Here is a 16,864-nt window from a genome sequence, read left to right as displayed (position 1 = left end):
AATCGAATTAAGAAAATATAGATGTAGAATATAAAATAAATGAAAATCAGCTGTATCAAAACCATAAATTTAGATTGGGGAAAATGTTTAACTGTATTTTACTGCAGGCACTATTGTTGTGTAGGCTATGACTTAAGCAAGACAAGAAGAGAGAAATTGTCATAATACGAGTAATAAAGAGAGAAAGTGAGAAAACATGCTTGCAAGATGCGATAACGACTTAAGAGAGGATTCATAATCATGATATCCATTGTTCAATTGCACAACAAAGTAGTTTCACTATAATTAATTTTAAAAATAAATCCTAACGACGTAGTTTAGAAAAATACCCCAAAACCCTTTAAAATTTATCTTTCCCCTGAAAATATCCCTAACATGTTTATCCCCCCAAACCTCCCTCTGTAAAATTTGTTTCCCCCAAATTTGGGGGAAAACCTCTAAGTTGGCAACACTGCCTCCTCTACTGCAGCTAACACACACACACACACACACACACACCGAGCCCCTACAATGCCGTAGCGGAGAAGCGAGAAATATGTTCCCAAATTGAAGCAGCGGAAAGCCGCCATTTGTTTGGAAGAAAACGCGCGGGATTTCGAAACCGCTATTTGAATACGTGTTGTATTGCGAATCCGAAAGCTAAATGTTTTTGTTTAAAGGAACCAGAGGCGGCTTTTCAGGTGAACTAAGTGGAGCACAACTTCACCGTAGAATTTAAAAAAATTGAAAAATCTACTTTACTTTTACTATATATCACAGTGTGACTGATTTTATGATATTTATATTTATGTACGTTCAAAAATCGCGAAGCGCTGAAGAATTAACAAACATAGCGTCGGTAAATCCACTTCTTGCATTGCGACTTTCTATTTCGATTGCTATGGTTACCTAGCAACAAAACTCCGATACGTTTAAGTTCTGCGCCGGTGAAGTGAGCTCGATTTTCCTCCTGTTAGTGTTTCACTCAGTTATGGTTACCATGGCAACAAGACTACACTCCTCACCCCGCAACAACAGTTAGTATCATGGCTTTGGTCGGACGTGAAATAGTAGAAGAGACGAATTCACAACGTTCCGCCAATCAACGACAAAGGGACTATTCAGGATAGCCAACTCTAACAATGAAAATTACAGAAATTTAAAAGCATAAAATTAATTTCGCCCATAGCAAAGTTATAGGTCTACTAAATGAATATATATTTGTAATTTTTTTAAACTGTTTTGCTAAAGAAGCAAGCACGAGTCTTGAGAAAAGTGGAAATATAATGTAAGAGGAATTGAAAAAACATGGCTATGGTGTTAGCGTTGTAGGTACTACTGTAGCCTATAGGGTAAACATTGGTAATTTCGTGGCAGTGGTTATTTCGTGATACTTTTTCTTTGCTCTTTTATGAACTAACCAATGGTGTTACGAGATCCAAATTTCCGCCGAGGGATTGCATATGTTGTCCAGTTTCCAGAAACATACAGCGAAGCTTTCTGTGACTATTGTAGTTGCTTCAGTGAGCTTTTATGTTTGGAGAGAGCACGTTTGCGTCGACTTCTCAGGCGTACAAATTTTGTGGATGTTTGTAATTACATTACAGGCTTATTACTAAAGGTAAGCATATGATATTTGGTACAAAGATTTATTGTATCTTCATGAAATTTTAGGAAACGTTGTTGGAATTTTAGATACATCTGCAGTCGCCATATAGGCTTAGCTTTACTGATAGAAATCTTAGCTGTTTGAGGCAAAATTTTGTTGAGCATTAAGTGTTACATTTTATACTATTTTAAAAATTGTATTACAATAGGAATTTTAGAAGTCTGAAGACAAGATGTGATAACAAAAAAGAAAACGGAGACGCAATGGGTTCAGTGTAGCTTCTGTTTGATTTGTTATCATGCTAAGTGTCAATGATAAGTGCTAGATGACAAACTTGCAAGAACCGTGACAGAAGATGGAACATGACTCCAGCATTTTGGACCGGAGACAGAGGCAGACATGCAGTGGCATCATGCAAATTCACTAAAGAAATATAAATTCAAAAGTACACCTTCGACAGGAAACGTTATGGCTACTGTGTTTTTCGATTCAGAAGGACTCTTGCTTGTGGACAACATGTCACATGGAACCACCATTAATTCTGACGGGTATGTTGCAACTCTCAAGAAACTTCAAGTTAGACTGAGTCGTGTTCGACGACATCGGGAGAAGCAGGATGTTCTGCTACTACACAACAACGCACAGTCATATGTCAGTCACAAGACCACAGACCAGATCAGAAAATTCGGATAGACAACACTGAAACACCCGCCTTACAGTCCTGAACTGGCACCGTGGGATTACCATCTCTTTGGTAAACTGAAGGATCCCTTCGCGGAACGAGGTTAGAAGATGACTCCCTTGTGCATGCTGCTAAAGAGTGGCTCAGACGTGTTGATCCAAACTTTTACCGTGCTGGTCTACAGGCCCTCGTTCCTAGGTTACGTAAGGCAGTTGAAACGGACGGGTATATTGTGGAAAAGTGACATTTTGTTCCTTAAGGATGCATCTACATTCTGTGAAAATAACAAAGTTGTAGGATAAAAATATAATTTTAAACAAACGTTATGCATTACTTTTGGAGTTACCCTAGTAATATAGGCTATAGTAAAGTCCGTAATAAAAGTGTTCACCCTTTCAGGGCAAAGAAGATCGCTTTTCAATTTCAAGTTTTACTTTGATTTCATTCTTATTGTGTGTTGAAATGTATTTCTATGTTTTCTTGCTATGAATATTAGACGGAATTACTATGTTTGAAGTCTTGTAACAATAAATGATAATTTCATTTGACTTTAATGAATTTTTGCACAATTCTTCTACCTCTCACGAAATTATCAATGCAATATCACGAAATTACCAACCTTTCAGCTTAAGTTGTAAAAATGGTTTTTGGCGCATATTCAAGAACGTATCCAATCTTTTATGTCTCCAGATTTGTACAGCAAGTTATCGTCTTTTAGATGAAAAATTCGGAATAAGGATATATTTACACATTTGCATTTTAAATTAGTTTTCATGAAATTATCACGAAATTACCAATGTTTACCCTATACAAAGTTAAATTTTTCTGCGGTTTCGTGAGCGAGTGTGCATAAAGATCGCGTTGTCTGCATTGTAATATTATTTTCTCTACTGTTCTTATTACATTACTTATTAGGACTATTTTAAATAATTACGAGTCCATAAAAATCAACGTGTTTTAGAGATATGGGCTGTTTATTATCAAATTTGTCCGCGGAAGGATGTTTTTCTTATATGAATCGCATTAAAAATTATTTGCGTAGTTGCATGTCACAACAAAGACGCTCGTCAATCGCAAAATATTTCTAGGCAGAAGCAAATTATGCACAAAATTATGAAAAAATCAGTCTTTCCACAACGATGTTACTGATAAATTCGTTGCCATGAACAGAAGGATTCAACTTGTCTTAAAAAATTGGTATGATTATTACCATTAATTTATGATTTTATTATTATTATTATTATTATTATTATTATTATTATTATTATTATTATTATCATTATTAGACCTACTACTACTACTATTATTATCGTCGTCGTCATCATCATCATCATCATCATCAATGTCACGTATTTTAAATATACCGGTATTTAATACACATAAGCCTATACATGATTTTTGTTATAAAATTAGAAGTCGACCTAACACTGCTTCACACACCTTTTACGTCACAAGCCGCCACTGAAAGGAACAATGCTTCCTTTGCAGATACCTTTAATACCGTGTTTCTGCTGTCAGCAGAATTGCTAGGTTTTCTACGAGAGAAATCGGTATATCAGAAGCTAACTTAAGACATTAGACTTATCAACACATTTTGTCAAAAGATTTATAGCAGTTTTCTGTAAAGTAGTGTTTGCATGTTTTTAATGTAGGCTAATAGATCTACTCGCCTTCGTAAGAAACACTAAAACACGAAGGGAACACAGTAGCCTACAGTGAACACTATAACAATTTGTTTCTTTTATTAGCCATGAATAGTTTTAACCATTTGCCACTAAATTAACTTTGCAACTTTTCTTTTTCGGAACCGGTACTGCAACAGTTTCACTATCTGACGATGAATCCATGTTTAAACATAGTTCACTAAACTATAAAACGCAGCAATTGTATGTGTCTGTTATTAGTGTAAAATATAATATCAAAATGCTATTTTTTTTTTTGCCACTCAACGAACTTAAAATGCACAATGTTTACTAATTGCGAGAGCAGTGACTAGGGACCGAAACGGATTAATAAACAACGCGGTAGAACACGGAGAAGTATTATTTTGCGAGTTTAGTTCCCTTACGGCAATCAGCTGGGCTACCTCATAGATTTAGGCTACTAAATATCCGCGGGTTACCTCTATGTTTACAATGTTACCATCTGAGTCAATATATAAATAAAAATATCGGATAATGGGCTATAGAAATAATTTAAATATGTTCTAGACTAATATCTGTAAAATCGGAATTTTTGTCAATCCCGACTCGCTTTAATCGGGATTCGACTAGGAAATTGGGAGAATCCCGCCTAAATTGGGATACCTGGCAACCCTGACTGTCAGACTTGCATCATCTTCATAGGAACTCTGAATGTGAATATTCATAATCACGGTTAATAAAAGAATTAATATGTCAACTTTTTAATTCAGTCTGTAGGTTGAACTGGTGTATGAACAAAAAGCATTATTATTATTATTATTATTATTATTATTATTATTATTATTATTATTATTATTATTATTATTATCAGCAGCAGTAGTAGCAGCAGCAGAAGAAAATGTTTCACTACTCCGTAACTAACACAAGAATTACTTTAAATCATTTATATTTACAAAAATTAACATTTTATAATTTATGCAGTTTCTGTATCTTTAAATTCAGTGAATAATTATTCATGTATGCACTGAAACAACAGCTGTTTGAAGAAAATGAATGATATGGAATGAATTGAGGACAATAACAGTGTATAATAACGCAGTTTGAAAGTTAACTACTATCTTCGAAATGAGTTGAACACACTGAATGATTCAATGTAGGGTAGAAATTCTCTCTGCGGATTGCACCTATCCACTTTCGGTTAAGGGAAAATTTACTCAGAGGAAACTTGAAGCATAAAGAGTCACATGACAAGTACAGTAGTTTGTCTTCTGTAACATAATATGGAGAAAAATTCGTCGTAGAAATTAAGGATTAACTAACCAGTAAAATGTAACATTCCTTCCTTCTTTATCGTTACATCCGTGTGCATTGCTGCAATAAAAAGCAGTACACGAAAGAACCATGCTTATTCAGCTCTACCAAACAAATGGCCGCTCGTCGGCTGTTCAATTTGGGAGCATAACACTAGCGCCAGTGAGCAGTTATTTAGTAAGTCTATGACGTACACAGACTCCGTGGATGTAGTATCCACGAACTCTGAACACACAACACACATGGAAAACAGCGCACTAGCGGCCAGAGAAAGAAGCTGAGTTTTAAAGCAAGTAAATGAACGGGTATGGAGGAGATCCTCCTCTGATTCTGTGCATGGGCGAGAAATAGTGTAGTAGACAGAAACCGACTGACTGACTGGTCGTGCAGCAAGCTCGCTACCGCTGCCATCTAGCGATGTTTCATTTACAACCAGACTATAACACCATAGGAGCCACAATAAAAACAGTTTTAACTCAGAGCTATGAAAGACACCATATACACCTTTTAAATTATAAATCAAATATTATTCACTGCATTTTACATAGGCTATTATTCACGGTTTGAAACTTTCCACGATATTTGAAAGTTGTCGGGTTTAGCCTATATAAAATAAAAAAGAAGTAGTTCTCAGCGACAGCCAAGTTGTAAGTTTTGTACAAATATATTTGAAATTGAAAGTGCTTCAAACTACATGTATTGCTAACATAAAAAAATGAATCGGCCACCGGCAGCTCACTTAAACCTTAAATGCTCGAACTATATTTGAAAATTAATGGCAGAGCCATCTTCAGTTACAAGCCGGAGCATGGGTAGGTTTGGCAACGCTGAGTGGAGGCGGGCGGAGGCGAAATAAAGGCATGACGTTTGACGTTTAGTGCTTTGATTTCGTTGTCACATGTACATTTTCGACATTAATTGATACAAAAATGCATATGATCAAGATTCAGTATATTGATGTACGTAATTTATTACGGAATCTGAAATGGTATTTTATTTGAGTTTGAGAATACCGCGTAAGTACTTGCATACAGCCACTTATAACTTAAAAAATTAAAAGCATACGTGTTTTTATTGATAAAAAATAAAGAAATACTTAAAGTTGTACCAATAATAAACAAAAATAACGACGTACTTTCGCAGTACCCTATTCCAATCAATTAACCATTGTGTGGCTAGTAAATTGACAATGTTTTGCCGCTTGGTGTTGTTTCACCTCTGACGTGAAAGGTCTAGAATATCACATACATTTTAATTTCATGTGATTATCTGTCAAGCTTTTCAATAAATATTTCAGATGCCCAGAAAGCCAGTTTTAGTTTGAACCTCGCCAGTCACCATAACAACACTGTTATCCTAAATTACTTGTTACAAATTTTCTAAAATATAATTTTAAATAGGCCGAGGCCAAGTATAAAGATCTATGAAAAAATGTAGAAACATACCTTCAACATAATACGTAACAAAACACATCATTATCTCTTAAGTATATGCCAATTAGCGTAAACTCAGTGAACTTTAAATGCTGTAAATACGAAGTGAAAAGAAACATATTTATAACTAATTTATTACAAATGAAAATGTTAATAAATTAACCTTGAAAACCAACTAAGTAGCTAAATTTTAACGTACCTTGTTAACATGTTTCCACCTATTTTGGGTCATCTTCAGAACTGGTCGTTGTTGGTCTTGGCGCCTCTTGTTTCCTGTGAGGGTGCGTTCGTAGTGTAGAGTCAAAGAGTGTATGTGTTCTGAAATTGAGTTGTGTGTTGAGAATATCGTTGGGGTGTGTTTTCACAGGAAACAAGAGGCGCTAAGACCAACAACGACCAGTTCTGAAGATGACCCAAAATAGGTCGAAACATGTTAACAAGGTACGTTAAAATTTAACACAAGAAAGTTATTATCATACATATTCCGATAGATCTTTCTCTTTGTAGGTCATGTTAGGTCTTTTCTTCTTCTTCTTTCATCAACGCGCGTCGTTCTTTACAGTAGCAAAACTATTTTATAATCAGCTACACCGTCGAGATATACTTATATTCAGTTGTTTTTACTTTTACCACAATCTAGTATATAGTCACGAAGCTTGAGTTGATGAGGGTACTAGGAACAATAGACTGTGCAGGTACTATTTCGCATTGTCTGTGATGAGGCGATAGTAGCGATCCTAGTGGTTAGCAACTATCTATGGATGCATATTCCCTACGTATTGAGCTTCGTGACTGTATATACTATAAAAGCGGTTTCAGAATAAGAAAGCATATGGCCTACGCCAATCGAGTGTTAGCAGCAGTACGACGTTGACACACGGTGCGCGGTGCACTAGATGTGGAAGACAGAGACAACAGATAAGGACAGAAAATGTCAGTCGCTGCTCGTTGCAGCGAGCGGAGACCTGTTCCTTCTTTGTGTGTAATGTTAAAATATAATTACTTTTACTGAAGTAATTTTCATCCCAATTTTAATACTTCTTCGCTTCACAGCTCAGTAGATCTTAGAGTCACTAACTTGCGAAATAAAGTGACAGATATGTAGAAATTTACTATGCTAATGTCAGACAAAGAATGTCTTGATTTAAAAAAAAAAATAATGCTGCATATTGTATTGCACTATCTGACACATGGAAATTCTCTCCTGAAAAAATTGAGGGCGTGAAAATTTACTCAAATGTTCAGACTTCCTTGTAGAGCAATGCTGAATTTATTATTCTTTATTTCTCCACAGGAAACATGAGATACAGTTTGTTTTGTATTGGCAACCTATGAATCTAGCGATAATAAAACGTAAACATTGCTGTATAAGCGTACGGTAATTTAGTATTGATATTGAATCTAGTAAAGATTAATTTTGTGGTCCTACAGAATATTAATTGATATTGAAGTTAAAAAGTATTTTATTTTTCCTCTGCTAAATGAAGCCTATATAATATAATTTAATTCTCTAGCTTATACCTACCTAGGGGTCCAGGGTTCTATATTCTGGTTACGAATCTGGCTATAATGCCACGTAAGCATAATATGTGTTCATACATAATTCAGTATATTACTGAAACTGCAAGAAGAGGAATGTACGGTGATTGACCTGAGAGGTGAACTAGTGAGAAGAACTTAGAGGCATGGGGATCGACATTGAAGTATACAGATTAAGAATTGGAGCTTTCAACAGAAATAGAAGAAATACTGGGATAAAACAAGAATGTGGAGGAGACGAGGAATTAATATGGGGATTAGGAGTTATATTGGCAATTCTTCTAATAATCGGCGGAGTTGAACTGAACCCCGGTCCTCCAAAAAAAATCAGTTAAACCATCTCAGACGTTAAATAGCGAATTGATCAAGGCTGAAATAAACGGGTTAAGGAACGAAATTAATTAAATTAATCAGACACTCAACGGTTTGGTTCCACCATTGCAAGGATTTCGAACATTCATCGACGCGATTTCGAAGAATCTCCAGACTCTTCATGAAGATAATAATAAGTTACAAGTGAAGATTAATAACCTAGAGATACAACAACGGAAGAAGAACCTAATTATCTTTGGCCTGGAAGAAGAAGGAAGAGAACATAGATTAGAAACTTATAATTCTATATTTCGACTGTGCACTGAAAAATTCGGTTTGAACATAGACGGAAGTCATAATGAAGATGCATATAGGATTGGCAGAGGGAAAGCAAGGCCTGTGATAATAAAATGTGTAAGTGTCGCTACAAAAGAATTAATTTTAAACCGTAGGAGGAGCCTAAGAGGATCCAAAATTTGGCTTGAAAATAATTTTAGTGTGGAAACAAGGAAGACGCGAAAGCTGCTTATTCATTATTTGAAAGAAGCCAGGAAAAGAGAACAGTTTGCAGTGTTAGCATTCGACAAACTGATAATTAATGGAAAGAGCTAAGATCTAGATTATTGCCAGAGAAACTTCAAATGAGACAATAACTGGATACTAAAGACAAGAATATCAAATGAAACACAGAGCAATGATTTCAGTACAGAGCAGAGAAACAACACGGGAGGAAAGAATGCGAGGAAATCAGCAATTACGAGGAGAGACGCAAACGTCAGCAACCCAGCGTATGTAGGCAGAGTGCGAATAGATCAACATGTAAACAGCTGTTACTTGAGATCGATGCCCAAGCTACGAGTACGTTGCATAGTAAATCTACAGATGGTAGAGGAAAACGGATCTATAAAGAATCTTCAAGGAGGGAGCCAAGTGCGTCAACAGAGGGAAGCTGTCAGAACCCGGGACCTTCGACAGCAGATGGTTTACTTGAACAGGTATCGTTTAGGAAAAATGACTTAATAAGGGAGTTAAACAAGACAAAGAAAAAAACTGGAAAGATATAGGATCTTTTTATGAAGATTAAAAAGTAATTTCATTGTATGTGTTAATTGTGATGAAGGGAATAACAATATTGGTGAAAGTGTGATAAATTGTAATTGGCTAAAAAGTGGACTGAAATAATTATATTGCTAGGGGATGGGGACAAATGATATAATCGAAAGAGTGGTAGAATAGTACGAACACTAGAGAAGGACGTGATCTGCTCGAGAGAATCCAAAGTGTTGAAATGTGCGCGAAATTCTTATTAGAAATATGTGAATGATTAGGGTGGTAGTGTTATACAATCGACTTGCAAAACGAATAACAGTTAAGACTAATATGTGACACTAGGATGCCCCAGATACTGACTGGAAAAATGAGAAAATTCGTCGGTTGTTACGCGGTTACAAATGAAGGGACAAAGCTGTAATTGTAATACCAATAGTAACGAAGTTCTAGTTCTAATAGTTAAGCTATAGTTAATTAGAGTACCTAAAGGATTAATACGTAGGACGTCACTATCATGTAAATGCTTTGACAACGGTATGTAAATGTAAGCATAGTTATGGTGAGTGCCTGTATACAGCAATGTGAAGGTGCACCATTACTTGTATGATTTTTTTTTTTATCAAATATTACTGAAACTGTAGATTATTTTATTTTTCTCTGTTAAACTAAGTGTATCTAATTTAATATTATTCTCTAACTTTTACGTATCTAGAAAGTTAGAATTTATAAAACAGTTATATTACCGGTTCTTCTGTATGGTTGTGAAACTTGGACTCTCACTCTGAGAGAGGAACATAGGTTAAGGGTGTTTGAGAATTAAGGTGTTTAGGAAAATATTTGGGGCTAAGCGGGATGAAGTTACAGGAGAATGGAGAAAGTTACACAACGCAGAACTGCATGCATTGTATTCTTCACCTGACATAATTAGGAACATTAAATCCAGACGTTTGAGGTGGACAGGGCATGTAGCACGTATGGGCGAATCCAGAAATGCAAATAGAGTGTTAGTTGGGAGACCGGAGGGAAAAATACCTTTAGGGAGGCCGAGACGTAGATGAGAGGATAATATTAAAATGGATTTGAGGAAGGTGGGATATGATGATAGAGACTGGATTAATCTTGCACAGGATAGGGACCGATGGCGGGCTTATGTGAGGGCGGCAATGAACCTTCGGGTTCCTTAAAAGCCATTTGTAAGTAAGTAACTTTTACGTATCTAGAGGTCCAGGGTTCTACATTCTGGTTAAGAATCCGGCTATAAGAATATAAGCATATCTGTTCATATGTGGGCCTAATTCAGTACTAATATTGAAGTTGAAGATTACTTTCTCTTACTTTGTTAAATCAAGCCTATCTAATTTAATTTAATCCTCAAGCTTATACCTACCTACAGGTCCAGGGTTCTAAGTTCTATCATTCTGGCCTGTGGCAGTTATATAGAAGTGAATATGAAAACCGTAACCCAATAATATCGTTAATATATTGAAGGTAAATTTGTATATTAGAAAAACGTATTAAATGTAATATATTATATATAACGCAAGGTTCTTAATTGGAATTTGAGTTTTGAAATTGTAAAATTTCCTCGTTTCTATCATGCCTGTATTTATTTTAAAAGTGAAATGTAAATAAATTGCTTCATCTTATAAAGCTTTTTAATGTTCTTAAGCAAGAATTTTGTGATAAGTGAAAATTATATCTGTAGTTATTCTCAGCTTTCTTCTCGCTTTCCACGTTCTATAATGGCATTGCTAACACATACTACTAATATGGTCTATTTAAGTACCGTACGATGAAGTAATACACGATTCTGAAAACCGTACAAAGAATTAACACGTTTTGCGTTATTTTCCAGAAGAGGTAAATATTGGTACACCACCTATTTGAATTGTCTCTTTGCCCCGTCCGAGAATACGAGATAACATATGCACTTCTAAAACACACGCCTTTGCAGTCAGATTCTTTGTTCGTGAAAAAGTGACCGCACTGCATCCTAAACTAGCCCTTTAGAAAAAGTATATACAGAAAATACAATATTCCTCGCCTGTGAATGTAGAGCCTTTTGCGTATAACAGATGAAACACTTACAATTAAGGATGGGCGAAAAATAACGTAGCAGTTACTTTGTAACAGTTACTTAATTGTAATGGTTACAAAAATAACTTAGACACGAAATAACTAGTTACTCGCTGTTACAATGTTACTTTCGTCTGGATTTAACTTCTGCAAAAGAAACTAGTTAAAATAACGTCATTACGTAGTATTCAACCGGTCCACGAGATAGCGCGGCATTACTAATATGTTTCACCATCTGGTTGCAAAAATATCAACTAAGTCCGTTCCCTAAAGCACAGCACTCAGAGCACGGTTTTGATCAGAGCCGAAAATGTGATATTTTACAATGTTACTGTTATTAAATCTGTAAGAAAATGTATTAAAAAGGGCTATTCTCTTAATAAAATATTTCCACCAGAAGTGGAATGTGTATATGCAAGCTAAACCATCACAAAAATTAGTCATGATGAATAAATCAATTTAGTTTGTTATATATCATAAGCTATTGATGTCCTTCGTAATAATACAAAGTTTTCAAATACTTAAAATAAACTATTATTGCATGATTTGTCGCATTAGGGGCCTACTAATTTCATAGGTGGATCTAGCCTTTCAATATCGTGGGGGGGGGGGGAAGGAGAAAATTGGAGCTTGTTTATATAGGTACCGATAGAACTACTTTAAATAATTTCTTAGACTTTGTCTACACTTCTATAAAGTCGTCATATCTTATCCTTTTACAATGCTTTCATGGGCGTAAGCAATTGGGTAGGTCAGGGAGAGGCTTTGGCTTCCTAAATCTCAAAAGAAAATTTAAAAAATATATGTTAGCACTGAATAAATACAAAAAGTAAACTGAAAACAAGGTTCATTTTGGAAAACCTGTCTAATATTAAAATGAAACTATGTGACACAAATCCATACTATTCAGTTACTATCCCCCCCCCCCACCGTTCTGAAGTCTCCAACATTGTACCACAGCCAGGGATGTGCTGGAGGGCACTCGCAAAGACTCGCGCGAGCCCTTTGTTAAATATTTATATTGGTTCCAAGATCTTTGTTAAAATAACTCGCAAGGAAAAATCAATCAAATAAACGCATTTTTCTAATTTAGGTAATGAGCTATTATTCTGCATTCTGCTAAAACGATCGATTGAAAATACAGAAATTTAGTGGCTTTTGCACTGCTTGTTGGAGACTCTCTACAGCTTATTATGATTTCCGAGATTTCGTGGATAATTTAATAGGAAAAAATTTCCCTTTTGTCATTCATTACAGCCAAAGCCAAAATAAATCACGAATTACATCACCATTAGCAGTGCGGAAGCTGTAAGAGACTTCAGTGTAATGAATGACATTGTCACTGTGAAAGAAGTAGCTTACAATCTCCCACTTGTCCAGTTTAATGACAATTAAACTATCTGCAAATCTATGAAATAAGGGACAGGTTCCAGTTTGTGCTATTCTGTTTGAGAAATCATCGCATCGGTGGAGCTATTTTGAAGATCAAGAGTTATTTATTATCATTATTATTATTATTATTATTATTATTATTATTATTATTTTGTTCTCGATCCCCCAATAATAGCTGTGCGGATATTCAGGTGGCCGCGGACCTCTGGTTGAAAATCACTGACCTACGCTATATGCGTATTTATCATAATAAATAAATTCATAATATATATAATATTTGAGGTATAATATGATTCATGATTGTGTTTGTTAAATGACAGTCGGTTCTATGGCGTATTGATGATGATGATGATGATGATTATTGTTATCATCATCATCATTATTATTATTATTATTATTATTATTATTATTATTATTATTATTATTATTATTTTGTTCGCGATCCCCCATTAATAGCTGTGCGGATACTCAGGTGGCCGCGGACCTCTGGTTGTAAACCACTGATCTACGCTATATGCGTATTTATTATAATAAATAAATTCATAATGTACAGTTACCCTTAAAAAGAATGAGGCGATTCTTGGTCGTCGGAAGTTAAAGTTCTACAGCGCGGTTCACTCGATATCGACGTAACGATAAATGCCATGAAAAATAATACAAGAATTGTTACAAGGACCACAACAAGGACAAGGACCAGAATAAGGATCACGAAGAAGACAGTCATTTAAGGCCACGATTTCACAACATAGCTCGAGTCACAAAATATCATTGCTTCTCTGTACCGAATGGCAAATGCCTGCTATGAGATCTACATTCTGGACTGCTGCTGTCGCTGTCTTGCCTCGGTAGCTCATATAGTAGCGTGTCGGTTCCACTGTATAACCGAAACGTCTCGTGTTCGATCCCAAGTAAAACTTTTTTATTAATTGAGGTGGAATTAATTTGTTCAGAGTTCCTCGACTGCCTAATTTGTGGAAAAATACGGAATAATTTATGCCCAATTTCTGGGTCTTACAAGTGGGCTGAACCTCGTAAAAAAAATAAATCTTACTTGGAAGTTAAAAGTATTCTTCCTCAAACAATAATCATAAGAAACAAAAATAGACCTGTTAACTTAAAATCTTGTCCACATGCCATCAGCTTCTATTACAGCTCTAAGTCGATCCGGCATAGATGTTACGAGATTGTGGAATAAGTTCTGATCCTCGGCGAGATCTTTCCAGGTGTCAACAACTTGATTCCACAATTCGTCTCGATTTCGAGGGCGTCAGTGGGCATAGGTGGCTATCCTTCTCTTTTTCAATTCCACCCATAAATTTTCGATGACACCAAATCAGATGACTTCGGAGGCCAATTAATGATTTCGACCTCGGGTCTCCTTTGAAACCATATTTGAATGCTTGCAGCATAGTGCAGGGATGGTTATCCTACTGGAACAGCAATGTTCCTTCGGGAAAAAGTTCTCGGGCGGAAGGAAGGAATATATTTTCCAGAATGTGCTGGTAAGTTCCCGCATTAAACCGGCCATCAATGCGTTCTATAACGCCAGGTCCATCGTAAGACATCCACCCTCAACACGATATGCTAAAGCGCCCCGATCTTTCACGTCGGTGCACATAGCGCTGGTCATGTTAGAGTTGCAATGTAATGATCCTCATGTTCTTAAAGACTGCAAGAAGTACAGTGTAATTTATCAAAAATTATGAAAGAGGGAAATAGAATACATTTGAATAGAAAAGTACAAAATTCAGATAAGCCTATTCGGAATATTATTAAATTTAAACTTGTAGATATCCTAAGAAAGAAAATATTTTTTTCATTAAAACCAATGATTATGAAGTAGAGGATCCCAAATCTACTGCAAATTCTTTTAACGTCTTATAGTATATAGTTCAGAAATATTATTGACAACTTAAACATTCAAGATTTTGCAAAAGATACTGCAATTGGTTACTTAACAGATGCATTTAATAATTAGTATTAATAATATGTAATTAGTCAATAACTGCAACAGTGCTTTTTCATTCAATCATAACATGAATAAATTGAATGCACATTAAATTAAACACTATTCCAAACACGTAGATAAAATAGTTAAAAATCAACTGAAGGGGTGAGAATGAAATAACCCAAAGCCATACTTTTAACAAAAATTGTTTTGTGCGAGTGCATTTCTTACACATATGGGAAATCTATTAATAAACTATTGTAATAATTACTCAACAAATGACATAGCCTAAGGACTCTAAACCTTTGTAAAAGTTTGTCTATTATTATATATTTTTTAATTTCATTTCAATTGTTAGTTTTTAATATATATGCATTTACATTGTATATATGTGTGTGTATAAATGCATTCATTAGATTAACGTTTATAATATTATAACTTGTAATTTTGTATTGTTTGCGATCATTAACCCTTAATCTCAGGACTTCGTAAAACTCTATTTCAACGTTACTTAGCTATTTCAACGTTATTTAGACAAAAAAAAATCATTGTGTAGACTAAGAATCGAACTCGCACTCTTCTATACAACACGCACAAGTCTTAGCGTCTGAGCTATTGAAACGACATGAAAGCTTTCCTTTCTGTGCGGAGTGTTGATCTAGTCATGAAGATCCATTGTCGATTTAACTACATAATTTATGTATATATTTATCTTTTATTTACGTAATATTATCATATTTTTTGCAGTTTTTGAAGTGAATTTCGGAACGATGCTAGTAACAAACCAAATAGCCTGCATTGAAGTAACTCAATATTCGTTATCTTGTGTATCAGTGCTCTGGTCTCCGATCATGCGCAGTGTCTTACATCTGAGACTTAGGAATATTCAATCGTCTCATCCTTTTCCACGGAGACTGTACATAATATTTGAGGTATAATATGATTCATGATTATGTTTGTTAAATAACAGTCGGTTCTGTGGTGTATTGATGATGATGATGATGATGATGATTATGATTATTATTATTATTATTATTATTATTATTATTATTATTATTATTATTATTATTATTATTATTTTGTTCGCGATCCCCCATTAATAGCTGTGGGGATACTCAGGTGGCCGCGGACCTCTGATTGAATATCACTGATCTACGCTATATGCGTATTTATTATAATAAATAAATTCATAATGTAGGCTACATAATATTTTTTATTTTATTTTATTGGGTTATTTTACGACGCTGTGTCAACATCCAGGTTATTTAGCGTCTGAATGAAATGAAGGTGATAATGCCGGTGAAATGAGTCCGGGATCCAGCACTGAAAGTTACCCAGCATTCGCTCGTATTGGGTTGAGGGAAAACCCCGGAAAAAACCTCAACCAGGTAACTTGCCCCAACCGGGATTCGAACCCGGGCCACCTGGTTTCGCGGCCAGACGCGCTCATGTACATATTTGAGGTATAATATGATTCATGATTGTGCTTGTTAAGTAACAGTCGGTTCTGTGGCGTATTGATTATTATTATTATTATTACTATTATTATTATTATTATTATTATTATTATTATTATTATTATTATTATTATTATTATTATTTTGTTCGCGATCCCCATTAATAGCTATGCGGATACTCAGGTGGCCTCGGACCTCTGGTTGAAAATCACTGATCTACGCTATATGAGTATTTATTAGTTCATAATAAGAATAATATTTGAGGTATAATATGATTCATGATTGTGTTTGTTAAATGACAGTCGGTTCTGTGGCGTATTGATAATGATGATGATTATTATTATTATTATTATTATTATTATTATTATTATTATTATTTTTATTTTGTTCTCGAGCCCCCATTAATAGCTGTGCGGATACTATGGTGGCCGCG

The sequence above is a fragment of the Periplaneta americana genome, unplaced genomic scaffold (genome assembly GCF_040183065.1).
Source record: "Periplaneta americana isolate PAMFEO1 unplaced genomic scaffold, P.americana_PAMFEO1_priV1 scaffold_21, whole genome shotgun sequence".
Classification (NCBI taxonomy): Eukaryota; Metazoa; Arthropoda; class Insecta; order Blattodea; family Blattidae; genus Periplaneta; species Periplaneta americana.
This window is presented reverse-complemented; position numbering follows the sequence as displayed.